Genomic DNA, 14,686 nt, shown 5'->3' on the forward strand with positions numbered 1-14,686 from the left:
GATCTTTTACTACAATATTATTTTTTAATGCTGCCTCATCACACAGTACTAGATCTAAGATAGCCTGCTCCCTGGTTAGTTCCACAACGTACTGTTCAAGGAAACTATCCCGGATACACTCTATGAACTCTTCCTCAAGGCTACCCTGGCCAATTTGCTTTGTCCAATCAATATGAAGGTTAAAATCATCCATGATTATTGCCATTCCTTTTTTACAAGCCCCCATTATTTCTTGATTTATACTCCGTCCAACCATGTAGCTACTGTTAGGGGGCCTATAGACTATGCCTACCAGCGACGTTTTCCCTTTATTATTTCTTATCTCCACCCAAACTGATTCTACCTCTTGATCCCTTGAGCCAATATCGTTTCTCACTAACGTACTGATCCCATCCGTTATTAACAGTGCTACCACATCTCCTTTTCCTTTCTGTCTGTCCTTCCAAATTGTCAAATACCCCTGAATATTTAGTTCCCAGTCCTGGTCACTTTGCAACCACGTCTCTGTAATGGTTATCAGAACATACCCATTTGCATTTATTTGTGCCGTCAACTCATCTATTTTGTTATGAATGCTACGTCCATTTAGACAAAGAGCCTTTAAATTTGTTTTTTTAACCCTTTTTTCTTGCTTGTTTCCTCTGTCCTTTAAACTCACCACCTTCATTTTTGCATTCTAATTCCAGCTTTATCCTCTCCCTACTGAATCTATTTTCAGGTTCCCATCCACCTGCCAAGCTTGCTTAAACCCTCCCCAACAGCACTAGCAAGCCACCCCGCCCCCCCCCCCCCCCCCCCCCGCTGCGATGATATTGGTTCCGACTCTGTTGAGGTGCAACCCCACCTCGCTTGTACAGGTCCCACCTCCCCACCTCCCCCAGCCAAAGACAGCACCTTAAGGGAAGGAGAGGGAGGAGAACCAGTGAGTATAGAACTGAACCCAGATAGAGTCAACATCCTCTGGTGAGGAGAGGGAGGGGAACCAGTGAGTGTAGAACTGAACCCAGCCAGAGTCAGCACCTTCAGGGGAGGGGAGGAGAGGGAGGGGAACCAGTGATGTAAAACTGAACCCAGCCAGAGTCAGCAACTTCAGAGGAGGAGAGGGAGGGGAACCAGCGAGTGTAGAACTGAAAATTCTGGAAATGTCAGCGGGTCAGGCAGCATCTTTGTAGAGAAAAACAGAGTTAACATTTCGGGTCGACGACCCTTCGTCAGAACTGCCGAATGTTCGAAAAAATCACATTCTTAAGCATTGGAAGGGGGAGGGGAAGAAAGAACAAAAGGGAAGGTCTGTGATAGGGTGGAAGACAGGAGAGATTAGAGAGAAAAAAGGGATGAGGGGCTGAAATGAAATTTCCTCAGTAACTGTCTCCGCCTCAGACTTAGTCCACGTGGATTCCAACTGAAATTCCACCTTTCATGTTTTGGATCCACCCAGGATTACAGATATCTCCGAGATATGCAGCGTTCCTCCAACCATTGGTCTCGCCGCATCCTGGGATCCACACTCAGTGCCATGCACCACCACATGCACACTCTCGCCCTCTCTCTTCAGCAGCACCGACTCACTCTGTCTCGAAGCTGTCCTGATCCGCAGTTCCATTTCATCCTTCACCTCATCCGGCACTTTAACCAAAAACTCTTCCCCTTCCTTTCAGGTGTCAAGGATCGTAAACTTCAACAACTCTTGGACACCAACATCCCTTCGGCACCTTCTTCCCCCACACATCCCTCTGATCCCATCCCTTCTTCCAATCTCACCCTTTGCCGTGTTTTCACTATCCCCTCTGACCTTCCCTCTCTGACCCCGAACGACCAGTCCTCAGCAAAGGTCTGAGCTTCATCCCCCTTACGCCCCCACGTCAATAAATTTTGAGCTCGCTACTATGCTGAGACCTTTTCCCGCCGCCTTCGCCCCCGTGCCCATTTCTTCAGCCAGGAGTCTTCACCCCGCACAGCTGACGCTTTCTCCCGTTTTCAGAATTTTCGCTCTACCTGGACCCCTCCCTCTGGCCTCTTACCCTCTCTAGACCTCTTCATTGCAAACTGCCGATGGGACATCGGCCATCTCAATTTCTCTGTTCCCCTCACCCCCTCCAACCTCCCTCCCTCTGAACTTGCAGCACTCCACTCGCTCAGATCCAACCCCACATTGTCATTAAACCTGCTGACAAGGATGGCGCTGTTGTTGTTTGGCGAACCGACCTCGATCTTGCAGAGGCTGATCGCCAACTCTCTGACACCTCCTCCTACCTCCCCCTGGACCATGACCCCACCACCGAACATCAAGCCTTTATTTCCCAGACCATCATTGACCTCATCTCCTCTGGAGATCTTCCCTCCACAGGCTCCAACCTCACAGTTCCCCAACCCTGCACAGCCCACTTCTACCTCCTTCCTAAGATCCACAAACAGGACTGCCCTGGTAGACCCATCGTTTCAGCTTGTTCTTGCCCCACAGAACTTATTTCTTCCTATCTCGACTCTAGTTTTTCTCCCATTGTCCACTTTCTTCCCACCAACATCTGCGACTCCTCCGATGCCCTCCGTCACTTTAACAGTTTCCAGTATCCTGGCCCCAACCGTCTCCTTTTCACTATGGATGTCCAATCCCTCTACACTTCCATCCCCCACCAGGATGGCCTGAGGGCGTTCCGCTTCTTCCTCGAGCAGAGGCCCAACCAGTCCCCATCCATCACCACCCTCCTCTGCCTGGCTGAACTTGTTCTCACATTGAACAACTTCTCCTTTAACTCCACTCACTTCCTCCAAATTAAAGGTGTTGCGATGGGAACCCACGTGGGTCCTAGCTATGCCTGCCTTTTCGTGGGATATCTGGAACATTCTTTGTTCCAGTCCTACTCGGGTCCCCTCCCTCACCTCTTTTTCTGGTACACTGATGACTGTATTGGCGCTGTTCCTGCTCTCGCCCTGAACTAGAAAATTTCATTCATTTTGCATTCAATTTCCACCCTTCCCTCACCTTCACATGGTCCATCTCCGACTCTTCCCTTCCCTTCCTCGACTTCTCTGTCTCCATTTCTTGGGATAGGCTTTCGACCAGTATCCACTATAAGCCCACTGACTCCCACAGCTACCTGGACTACACATCCTCCCACCCCACATCCTGCAAGGACTCCATTCCATTCTCCTAGTTTCTCTGTCGCACCTGCTCCGATGATGTCACCTTTCACACTACTGCCTCTGACGTGTCTTCCTTTTTCCTCAACAGAGGATTCCCCTCCGCCATGGTTAACATGGCCCTCGACAGTGTCCATTCTATTTCCCGCACCTCTGCTCTCACCCCATCCCCTCCCCACGACAGTGTTCATCTTGTCCTCACCTTTCACCCCCCACCCCCCCGCCACCCCCAGCATGATCCCACCACCAATCACATCTGGGAGTGGAGGAGAAACAATCTAGAGATGTGCATGGGTTTGGATTTCACCACAGCAGGCGGGACAATGTTTGGGACAGGGATTTACAGCTTTGGAAGAACAAGAGAGGAAAGATTTCAAAGTGCTGCAGTACAGTGGGACCTGGGGGTACTTGTGCATGATACGCAAAAGGACAGTATGCAGGTGCAGCAAGTGATCAGGAAGGCCAATGGTATCTTGGCCTTTATTGCAAAAGGGATGGAGTATAAAAGCAGGGCAGTCTTGCTACAGTTATACAGGGTATTGGTGAGGCCACACCTGGAATAGTGCGTGCAGTTTTGGTTTCCATATTTACGAAAGGGGATATACTTGCTCTGGAGGCAGTTCAGAGAAGGTTCACTAGGTTGATCCCGGGGATGAGTGGGTTGACTTATGAGGAAAGGTTGAGTAGGTTGGGCCTCTACTCATTGGAATTCAGAAGAATGAGAGGAGATCTTATCGAAACGTATAAGATTTATGAGGGGGCTTGACAAGGTGGATGCAGAGAGAATGTTTCCACTGATAGGGGAGACTATAACTAGGGGGCAAGATCTTAGAATGAGGGGCCGTCAATTTAAAACAGAAATGAGGAAAAATTTATTCTCTAACGGTTGTAAATCTGTGGAGTTCGCTGCCTCAGAGAGCTGTGGAAGCTGGGACATTGAATAAATTTAGACTGAAATAGACAGTTTCTTAAACGATAAGGGGATAAGGGGGCGGGCAGGCAGGGAAGTGGAGCCGAGTCCATAATCAGATCAGCCATGATCGTATTAAATGGCAGAGCAGGCTCGAGTGGCCACATGGCCTCCTGTTCCTGTTTCTTATGTTCCTAAAGAATGTTCCATGCATACTAGATTTGTTTATTCTGAATTTCTGTCCTGTACTGACAGTGATGAGTTTTACAGCGTATTAGAAGGTGAGATTTTCAGACAGGAAACACAAACCAAACATCGCGTCAAGATCTGACGGAGTCACTCGATTTATCAGGACCTGAATATCATTGGCCTTTGAAAGTGGAAGGAGAAATTATTGTCTGTTCTGTCTGTGGGAAAAGATTTCAAACATCAGTGTGACTGGAAAGGCACCGAGACACACACACCCGAGTGAGAGTGTTCCAGTGCACTGCCTGTGGAAAGAGCTTTAACCAGTTACACAGCCTGAAAAAACATCGCACCATTCACAGCGGGGAGAAACCGTACACGTGTTGTGTGCGTGGGGGAGGCTTCAACTGATGGTCCAACCATGGAGAGTCACAAGGATACCCACACCATGGAGAAACCGTGGAAACGTGGGGACTGTGGGAAGGTATTCAGATCACCTTCTGAGCTGGAAATTCATCGACGCAGTCACACTGGGGAGAGGCTGTTCACCTGCCCCATGTGTGAGAAGAGATTCACTGGGTCATCCCAACTTGTAACTCACCAGCGAGTTCACACTGGGGAGAAACTGTTCATCTACTCCCAGTGTGGAAAGGAGTTCACTCAGTCATCCCACCTGCTGAGACACCAGCGAGTTCACAAGTGACTGCAGGGGTTGGAATCTGCTGTTATTGCTGCTGTTAATCACATCTCGACTGAACCATGTTCATTCTGACAGTTGGGGTTTGTTTCTGCTGATGTTAATAACCCTATAATTGGGCTGGACTTTAATATTCTGGATATATTGCTGATTGTGTTCTCGAGGCTGCAGTGTCCATTTAAGAAATGCTGTGTGTTATCTTTCCCCTTGGTTCAGCGACTCTCAACAGAAATTTAGTTTGCAATAAAATTATGAACTTTACTGCAATCCTAAGTTGATGTTTGGTACAAAATCTACCATAGTGTCAAAGTATCCACTGAATAAAATCTCCAATTAGAAAGAGCTTGCTGACAATTCTTACTGACTTGCACATTACACACAGTGGCCCCTCCATTATCCACCAGAAAGAAGGGGAATAGGAATTGGTGGGGAATCAGTGTCCCCAAATGTTGCCCCTCCTGTCTGGTGTAGCAATCCCCTTGGCACGGGAATGGAGACAAGTCCAGACCAAAACTGTGCGCAGTACTCCAGGTGTGGTCTTACAGTTGTAGCAGGACTTCCCTACTTTTATACTCCATCCCCCTTGCAATAAAGGCCAGCATTCTTTTTGATTACTTGCTGTACCTGCATGCTAACTTTATGCGGTTCATGTACAAGAACCCCCAGATCCCTCTGTACTACAGCATTTTGTAATAGTCTCCATTTAAATAATTATTTGTTTTTTTATTTTTCCTAACAAAGCAGATAACCTGACATTTTCTCACCATTATAGTCCATCTGCCAGATTTTTGCCCACTCACTGAGCCTATCCAAATCCCTTCATCGATTCTTTGTGTCCTCCTCACAACCTGCTTTCCCACCTATCTTTGTATCTTTGTATCATCAGCAAACTTGGCTACATTACATTCGGTCCCTTCATCCAAGTCATTAATATAAATTGTAAATAGTTGAGGTCCCAGCACTGATCCCTGCGGCACCCCATTAGTTACTGTTTGCCAACCTGAAAATGACCCATTTATCCCGACTCTGTTTTCTGTTAGTTAGCCAATCCTCTATCCATGCTAATATATTACCTCCAACCCCGTGAGCTCTTATCTTGTGCAGTAACCTTTTGTGTGGCACCTTATTGAATGCTTTCTGGAAATCCAAATATGTGACATCAACTGGTTCTCCTTTATTCACTCTGCTCATTACATCCTCAAAGAACTCTAACAAATTTGTCAAACATGATTTCCCTTTCATAAAACCATGCTGACTCTGCCTGACTGCAATATGATTTTCTAAATGTCCTGCTACTACTTCCTTAATGATGGACTCCAGCATTTTCCCAATGACAGATGGTAGGTTAACTGATCTATAGTTTCCTACTTTCTGTCTCCCTCCTTTCTTAAATAGGGTGTTACATTTGCGGATTTCCAGTCTGCTGGGACCTCTACAGAATTCAAGGAATTTTGGTAGATTACAACCAATGCATCCACTATCTCTGCAGCTTCTTTTAAGACCCTAGGATGCAGGCTATCAGGTCCAGGGTACTTGCCCACCTTTAGTCCCATTAGTTTTCTTATTACTTTATTTTGAGTGATAGTGACTGTTTTAAGGTCTCCCCCCACTTCCCAATAGTTCCTTGATTATCAACTGTTGGGATGTTTAAGTGTCCTCTACCGTGAAGACATACAAAATATTTGTTCAAAGTCTCTGCTATTTCCGCATTTCCCATTATTAATTCCCCAATCTCATCGAAGGGACTAACGTTTACTTTAGTTACTCGTTTCCTTTTTATATCCCTGTAGAAGCTCTTACTGTCTGTTTTTATATTTCTTGCTAGTTTACTCTCATATGCTATCTTCTGTCTTTATCATTTTTTTAGTCGTCCTTTGCTGGTTTCTAATCGTCTGGCCTTCCACTGTCCTTCGCAACATTTTATGCCTTTTTTTTTCAATTTGATACCATCCTTTACTTCCTGAGTTAGCCAGGGATGGTTCATTCTTCTCTTAGCATCTTTATTTCTCACTTGAATAAATCTTTGCTGAGAGTTATAAAATATCTCCTTAAATGTTTGCCATTATGTTTCTACAATCTTACTGGGGGGGCAGTGCTGTGCGGCCGGGACAGGTTGGTGGAGGACCTTTGTCTTACGGATGCTTAGCGTAAGGCCTATGCTTTCGTATGCCTGAGTAAATACGTTGACTATGACTTGGAGTTCAGCCTCTGTATGTGCGCAGATGCAACTCAACGACAGAGGTTGGGGTAGTCTTGGATCTGGCCTGGAGACGACGAAGATTGAACAGGTTCCCACTGATTCTGTAGTTTAGTTCCACTCCAGCGGGGAGCTTGTTGACTGAGGTGGAGCATGGCAGCGAGGAAGATTGAGAAGAGGGTTGGGGCAATGATGCAGCCCTGCTTGACCCCGGTCTGGATGTGGATTGGTCTGTGATGGATCCGTTGGTAAGGATCACGGCCTGCATGTCGTCGTGGAGCAGGCGGATTCACGGCAAACGAGCCAAAGGTGGGCAGAGGAAACGTTACAAGGACACCCTCAAAGCCTCCCTGATAAAGCGCAACATCCCCACTGACATCTGGGTGTCCCTGGCCAAAGACCACCCAGGAGAAGGAAGTGCATCCGGGAGGGCACCGAGCACCTCGAGTCTCATTGCTGAGAGCATGCAGAAGACAAGCGCAGGCAGCGGAAGGACCGTGCGGCAAACCTGTCCCACCCACCCTTTCCCTCAACGACTATCTGTTCCACCTGTGACAGGGACTGTTCTCGTATTGGACTGTTCAGCCACCTAAGGACTCATTTTTAGAGTGGAAGCAAGTCTTTCTCGATTCCGAGGGACTGCCTATGAAGAAGACAGTCTTACCCTTTAACATATTTTCCTAGTTCACTTTGTGTCAGTGACGAGCATTGGTTTATATCACATGGGAGGAGATTGGTGTCAGTGACTGGGTTGGTTTATATCAGACAGGAGGAGATTGGTGACATGGAATCATAGCAGTTTACAACACAGGATGCCTTTTGGCCCATTGTGTCTGTGTGGCCGAAAAAGAGCTATCCAGCCTAATCCCACTTTCCTCTCTTGGTCTGTAGCCCTATAGGTTACGGCACTTCCAGTGCATATCCAAGCACTTTGGTAAATGCGATGAGGGTTTCTGCCTCTTCTACTCTTTCAGGCAGTAAGTTCAAGATTCTGGCGGCAGTCGGGAGCAGCGTCGAGGAGGTGCGTGGAGAGGCCTATAAAAGGCACAGCAGGGAGTCCGGGGCCCAGCGTCGGCAGCAGTCGGGAGCAGCGTCGAGGAGGTGCGTGGAGAGGCCTATAAAAGGCACAGCAGGGAGTCCGGGGCCCAGCGTCGGCGGCAGTCGGGAGCAGCGTCGAGGAGGTGCGTGGAGAGGCCTATAAAAGGCGGGACTTGTGCAGCTACAGGGAGAAGGCAAAAAAGAAGTAGAAAGAAATCAAAAGGTGACGTCACAGCCAAGAGGGTAAGTGATTGGCTGGTGATTGGTGAGTAGTTTTTCTTTTTTCTCTTCTATATCAGTGAGTAACTTTTAACACTGTTGTTGCCAATTTAAGTGTATATAAGGGTTAAGTCATGGCAGGAGAGCTCGGTCGGGTGTTATGCTCCTCCTGTACCATGTGGGAACTCGGGGACACTTCCGGTGTCCCTGACGATTACGTGTGCGGGAAGTGTATCCGCCTCCAGCTCCTGACAGACCGCGTTGCGGAGTTGGAGCTGAGGGTGGATTCACTCTGGAGCATCCACGATGCTGAGAATGACGTGAGTAGCACGTGTAGCGAGTTGGTCGTACCACAGGGAAAGGGTCCACAGCCAGATAGGGAATGGAAGACCAACAGGAAGAGTAGTGCAAGGAAGGTAGTGCAGGAGTCCCCTGTGGTCATCCCCCTGCAAAACAGATACACTGCTTTGGGTACTGTTGAGGGGGATGACTCATCAGGGGAGGGCAGCAGCAGCCAAGTTCATGGCACCGTGGCTGGCTCTGCTGCACAGGAGGGCAGGAAAAAGAGTGGGAGAGCAATAGTGATTGGGGATTCAATGGTGAGGGGAATAGATAGGCGTTTCTGCGGCCGCAACCGAGACTCCAGGATGGTATGTTGCCTCCCTGGTGCAAGGGTCAAGGATGTCTCGGAGCGGGTGCAGGACATTCTAAAAAGGGAGGGAGAACAGCCAGTTGTCGTGGTGCACATTGGTACCAACGACATAGGTAAAAAGAGGGATGAGGTCCTACGAAACGAATTTAAGGAGCTAGGAGCTAAATTAAAAAGTAGGACCTCAAAAGTAGTAATCTCGGGATTGCTACCAGTGCCACGTGATAGTCAGAGTAGGAATCGCAGGATAGCGCAGATGAATACGTGGCTTGAGCAGTGGTGCAACAGGGAGGGATTCAAATTCCTGGGGCATTGGAACCGGTTCTGGGGGAGGTGGGACCAGTACAAACCGGACGGTCTGCACCTGGGCAGGACCGGAACCAATGTCCTAGGGGGAGTGTTTGCTAGTGCTGTTGGGGAGGATTTAAACTGATATGGCAGGGGGATGGGAACCAATGCAGGGAGACAGAGGAAAACAAAAAGGAGGCAAAAACAAAAGACAGAAAGGAGATGAGGAAAAGTGGAGGGCAGAGAAACCCAAGGCAAAGAACAAAAAGGGCCACTGTACAGCAAAATTCTAAAAGGACAAAGGGTGTTAAAAGAACAAGCCTGAAGGCTTTGTGTCTTAATGCAAGGAGTATCCGCAATAAAGTGGATGAATTAACTGTGCAAATAGATGTTAACAAATATGATGTGATTGGGATTACGGAGACGTGGCTCCAGGATGATCAGGGCTGGGAACTCAACATCCAGGGGTATTCAACATTCAGGAAAGATAGAATAAAAGGAAAAGGAGGTGGGGTAGCATTGCTGGTTAAGGAGCAAATTAAGGCAATAGTTCGGAAGGACATTAGCTTGGATGATGTGGAATCTATATGGATAGAGCTGCAGAATACCAAAGGACAAAAAACGTTAGTGGGAGTTGTGTACAGACCTCCAAACAGTAGTAGTGATGTTGGGGAGGGCATCAAACATGAAATTAGGGGTGCGTGCAATAAAGGTGCAGCAGTTATAATGGGTGACTTTAATATGCACATAGATTGGGTTAACCAAACTGGAAGCAATACGGTAGAGGAGGATTTCCTGGAGTGCATAAGGGATGGTTTTTTAGACCAATATGTCGAGGAACCAACTAGGGGGGAGGCCATCTTAGACTGGGTGTTGTGTAATGAGAGAGGATTAATTAGCAATCTCGTTGTGCGAGGCCCCTTGGGGAAGAGTGACCATAATATGGTGGAATTCTGCATTAGGATGGAGAATGAAACAGTTAATTCAGAGACCATGGTCCAGAACTTAAAGAAGGGTAACTTTGAAGGTATGAGGCGTGAATTGGCTAGGATAGATTGGCGAATGATACTGAAGGGGTTGACTGTGGATGGACAATGGCAGACATTTAGAGACCGCATGGATGAACTACAACAATTGTACATTCCTGTCTGTCGTAAAAATAAAAAAGGGAAGGTGGCTCAACCGTGGCTATCAAGGGAAATCAGGGATAGCATTAAAGCCAAGGAAGTGGCATACAAATTGGCCAGAAATAGCAGAGAACCCGGGGACTGGGAGAAATTTAGAACTCAGCAGAGGAGGACAAAGGGTTTGATTAGGGCAGGGAAAATGGAGTACGAGAAGAAGCTTGCAGGGAACATTAAGACGGATTGCAAAAGTTTCTATAGATATGTAAAGAGAAAAAGGTTAGTAAAGACAAACGTAGGTCCCCTGCAGTCAGAATCAGGGGAAGTCATAACGGGGAACAAAGAAATGGCGGACCAATTGAACAAGTACTTTGGTTCGGTATTCACTGAGGAGGACACAAACAACCTTCCGGATATAAAAGGGGTCGGAGGGTCTAGTAAGGAGGAGGAACTGAGGGAAATCCTTATTAGTCGGGAAATTGTGTTGGGGAAATTGATGGGATTGAAGGCCGATAAATCCCCAGGGCCTGATGGACTGCATCCCAGAGTACTTAAGGAGGTGGCCTTGGAAATAGTGGATGCATTGACGGTCATTTTCCAACATTCCATTGACTCTGGATCAGTTCCTATGGAGTGGAGGGTAGCCAATGTAACCCCACTTTTTAAAAAAGGAGGGAGAGAGAAAACAGGGAATTACAGACCGGTCAGCCTGACATCGGTAGTGGGTAAAATGATGGAATCAATTATTAAGGATGTCATCGCAGTGCATTTGGAAAGAGGTAATATGATAGGTCCAAGTCAGCATGGATTTGTGAAAGGGAAATCATGCTTGACAAATCTTCTGGAATTTTTTGAGGATGTTTCCAGTAGAGTGGACAAGGGAGAACCAGTCGATGTGGTATATTTGGACTTTCAGAAGGCTTTCGACAAGGTCCCACACAAGAGATTAATGTGCAAAGTTAAAGCACATGGGATTGGGGTTAGTGTGCTGACATGGATTGAGAACTGGTTGTCAGACAGGAAGCAAAGAGTAGGAGTAAATGGGGACTTTTCAGAATGGCAGGCAGTGACTAGTGGGGTACCGCAAGGTTCTGTGCTGGGGCCCCAGCTGTTTACACTGTACATTAATGATTTAGATGAGGGGATTAAACGTAGTATCTCCAAATTTGCGGATGACACTAAGTTGGGTGGCAGTGTGAGCTGCAAGGAGGATTCTATGAGGCTGCAGAGCGACTTGGATAGGTTAGGTGAGTGGGCAAATGCATGGCAGATGAAGTATAATGTGGATAAATGTGAGGTTATCCACTTTGGTGGTAAAAACAGAGAGACAGACTATTATCTGAATGGTGACAGATTAGGAAAAGGAGAGGTGCAACGAGACCTGGGTGTCATGGTACATCAGTCATTGAAGGTTGGCATGCAGGTACAGCAGGCGGTTAAGAAAGCAAATGGCATGTTGGCCTTCATAGCGAGGGGATTTGAGTACAAGGGCAGGGAGGTGTTGCTACAATTGTACAGGGCCTTGGTGAGGCCACACCTGGAGTATTGTGTACAGTTTTGGTCTCCTAACCTGAGGAAGGACATTCTTGCTATTGAGGGAGTGCAGCGAAGGTTCACCAGACTGATTCCCGGGATGGCGGGACTGACCTATCAAGAAAGACTGGATCAACTGGGCTTGTATTCACTGGAGTTCAGAAGAATGAGAGGGGACCTCATAGAAACATTTAAAATTCTGACGGGGTTAGACAGGTTAGATGCAGGAAGAATGTTCCCAATGTTGGGGAAGTCCAGAACCAGGGGACACAGTCTAAGGATAAGGGGGAAGCCATTTAGGACTGAGATGAGGAGGAATTTCTTCACCCAGAGAGTGGTGAACCTGTGGAATTCTCTACCACAGAAAGTTGTTGAGGCCAATTCACTAAATATATTCAAAAAGGAGTTAGATGAAGTCCTTACTACTAGGGGAATCAAGGGGTATGGTGAGAAAGCAGGAATGGGGTACTGAAGTTGCATGTTCAGCCATGAACTCATTGAATGGCGGTGCAGGCTAGAAGGGCCGAATGGCCTACTCCTGCACCTATTTTCTATGTTTTTCTATGTTTCTATGTTAAAACACTAGTTAGGCCACAGCTAGAGTACTCGCACAGTTCTGGTCACCACATTACAGGAAGGATGTGATTGCACTGGAGACGGTACAGAGGATATTCATGAGGATATTACCTGCAGTGAAGAATTTAAGCTATGAGGAAAGTTTGAATGGGCTGCCGTTGTTTTCTTTGGAATAGAGGAGGCTGAGGGTAGACTTAATTGAGGTGTATAAAATTATGAAGGATGCAGATGGAGTGGATAAGAAGGACATAAGAACATAAGAAAAATAAATAGGAGCAGGAGTAGGCCATCTGGCCGCTTGAACCCGCTCTGCCATTAAGTAAGATCATGGCTGATCTGATCTTGGCCCCAACTATCTCCAGCTTAAATATATTCAATGGCCCAGCCTCCACAGCTCTCTGGGGTATAGAATTCCAAAGATTCATGACCCTCAGTGAGAAGAAATTCTTCCTCATTTCCATTTTAAATCCATTCTGAAACTATGCCTCCGAGTTCTAGATTCCCCCACGAGAGGAAATATCCTCTCCGCGTCAACCCTGTCAAGCCCCCTCAGCATCTTATACATTTCAATAAGATCACCTCTAGTCTTCTAAACTCCAATGAGTCTCGGCCCAAGCTGCTCAACCTTGCTTCATATGACAACCCTTATCTCAGGAATCAACCTCGTGAACCTTTTCTGAACTGCTCCAGATTCCAGGTCCGGTCAGTGAGTGCCCGGGGGAAGCGGGCTCAGTGGCCGCCATCTTGGTCAGCGCGCTTCTCGCAGTGCATGCGCATCCCTTTGACAAGGGACAAAGGGTGGGCGGGGCTTTAGGGTGTCTGTCAATCTGATTGGACCACATGTTTGTGCCCCTGAAAGGGAGCCTTGTTGTGCTGATTGTTGTCTGGTGACACTGGGCCAGCCCAGGCTCACCCTATTGGGCCAGCACAAAAGACCCGTTGTCCAGCAGAAAAAATCAGCAGCTCATTTATTTTATTCTCACTCTGCGCACAGCGGGTGCAGAACTGAATCCAACCTTGTAAACTGGAAATGGAAAAAAAACACAAAAACAAAAAAAAACTAAAAAAAAAGGCCTTGAAAAATGTTTGGAGTGTTTCCCCAGATCAAGGGGGCACTTGAGTTAATTGTTTAATTTGTAACTAACCAAAAGAGTTGTAAGCTAGAAATGCATCATCACACTCACACTGGGGAGAGGTTGTTCACCCACTGAGTGTGGGAAGGGATTCACTTGATCATCCAACCTGCTGAGACACCAGCGAGTTTCACAAGTGACTGCAGGGTTTGGATTCTACTGTTATTGTTGCTGTTAATCGCATTCCCACTGAATCGGGTTTTTTTCTGCTGATGTTAGTAACCCCTTTAACTGGGTTGGAGTTTAATATTTCGATGGTGTGTCAATAATTGATGTCTCCAAGATAAGATGAGACAAATTTATGCCTGGTTACTGACTGCACCATTTTGTATGTTTTCTCCTTTCAAACTCGAGATTATTTCAGTTCTCATACCTTCAATGACTCTCAGGGACAAGTCCCAATACCCCATAGCTTCCAGAGTACCTCTCCTTGTCTTGGTATCGAGCAATGGTGTCAGTAACACACCTGGGATCACTGAACACAAAACCCAGTCTGTTAATCACTTTCAGATACTGGGATTAGTGTGTGTCCCACAGCATCTCGCTCACCTTCGATGTGTGAATGGAGCATCACGCCTGCAAACCTGGTTTCAATTTAAATTTGAATCCACTCTGCAAACATAGTTTTAAAAATATGTACAAGTAAACCAAACACATTAAATAATTGGCAAAGGTTTAGAGTCACCAAGATGAATAAATAAACACATCACTGCCCAATAACCCAGCTCTATATTCACAGGAGAAAGTCTGTTATCTAACACCTCGAATGTCAGTTGGTGAGATGAGACTGAATCACTTTCCACACACAACAGCATCCAGTCCCACTGTCCCCACATTTAGTGTTGAGTCAGGTGGGTGCACGAGTCTCACAGGCTGAACGATTGGTTGAAGGTGCACCACACACACAACATGTTCCTGTTTCTCCCCACTGTGATTGGTGTTTTTACAAAGGCTGATGATCAGGTGATCCTGATCAATCCGGGAATCTGTCAAAT

This window comes from Pristiophorus japonicus (genome assembly GCF_044704955.1).
Source record: "Pristiophorus japonicus isolate sPriJap1 chromosome 24 unlocalized genomic scaffold, sPriJap1.hap1 SUPER_24_unloc_1, whole genome shotgun sequence".
Taxonomy (NCBI): Eukaryota; Metazoa; Chordata; class Chondrichthyes; family Pristiophoridae; genus Pristiophorus; species Pristiophorus japonicus.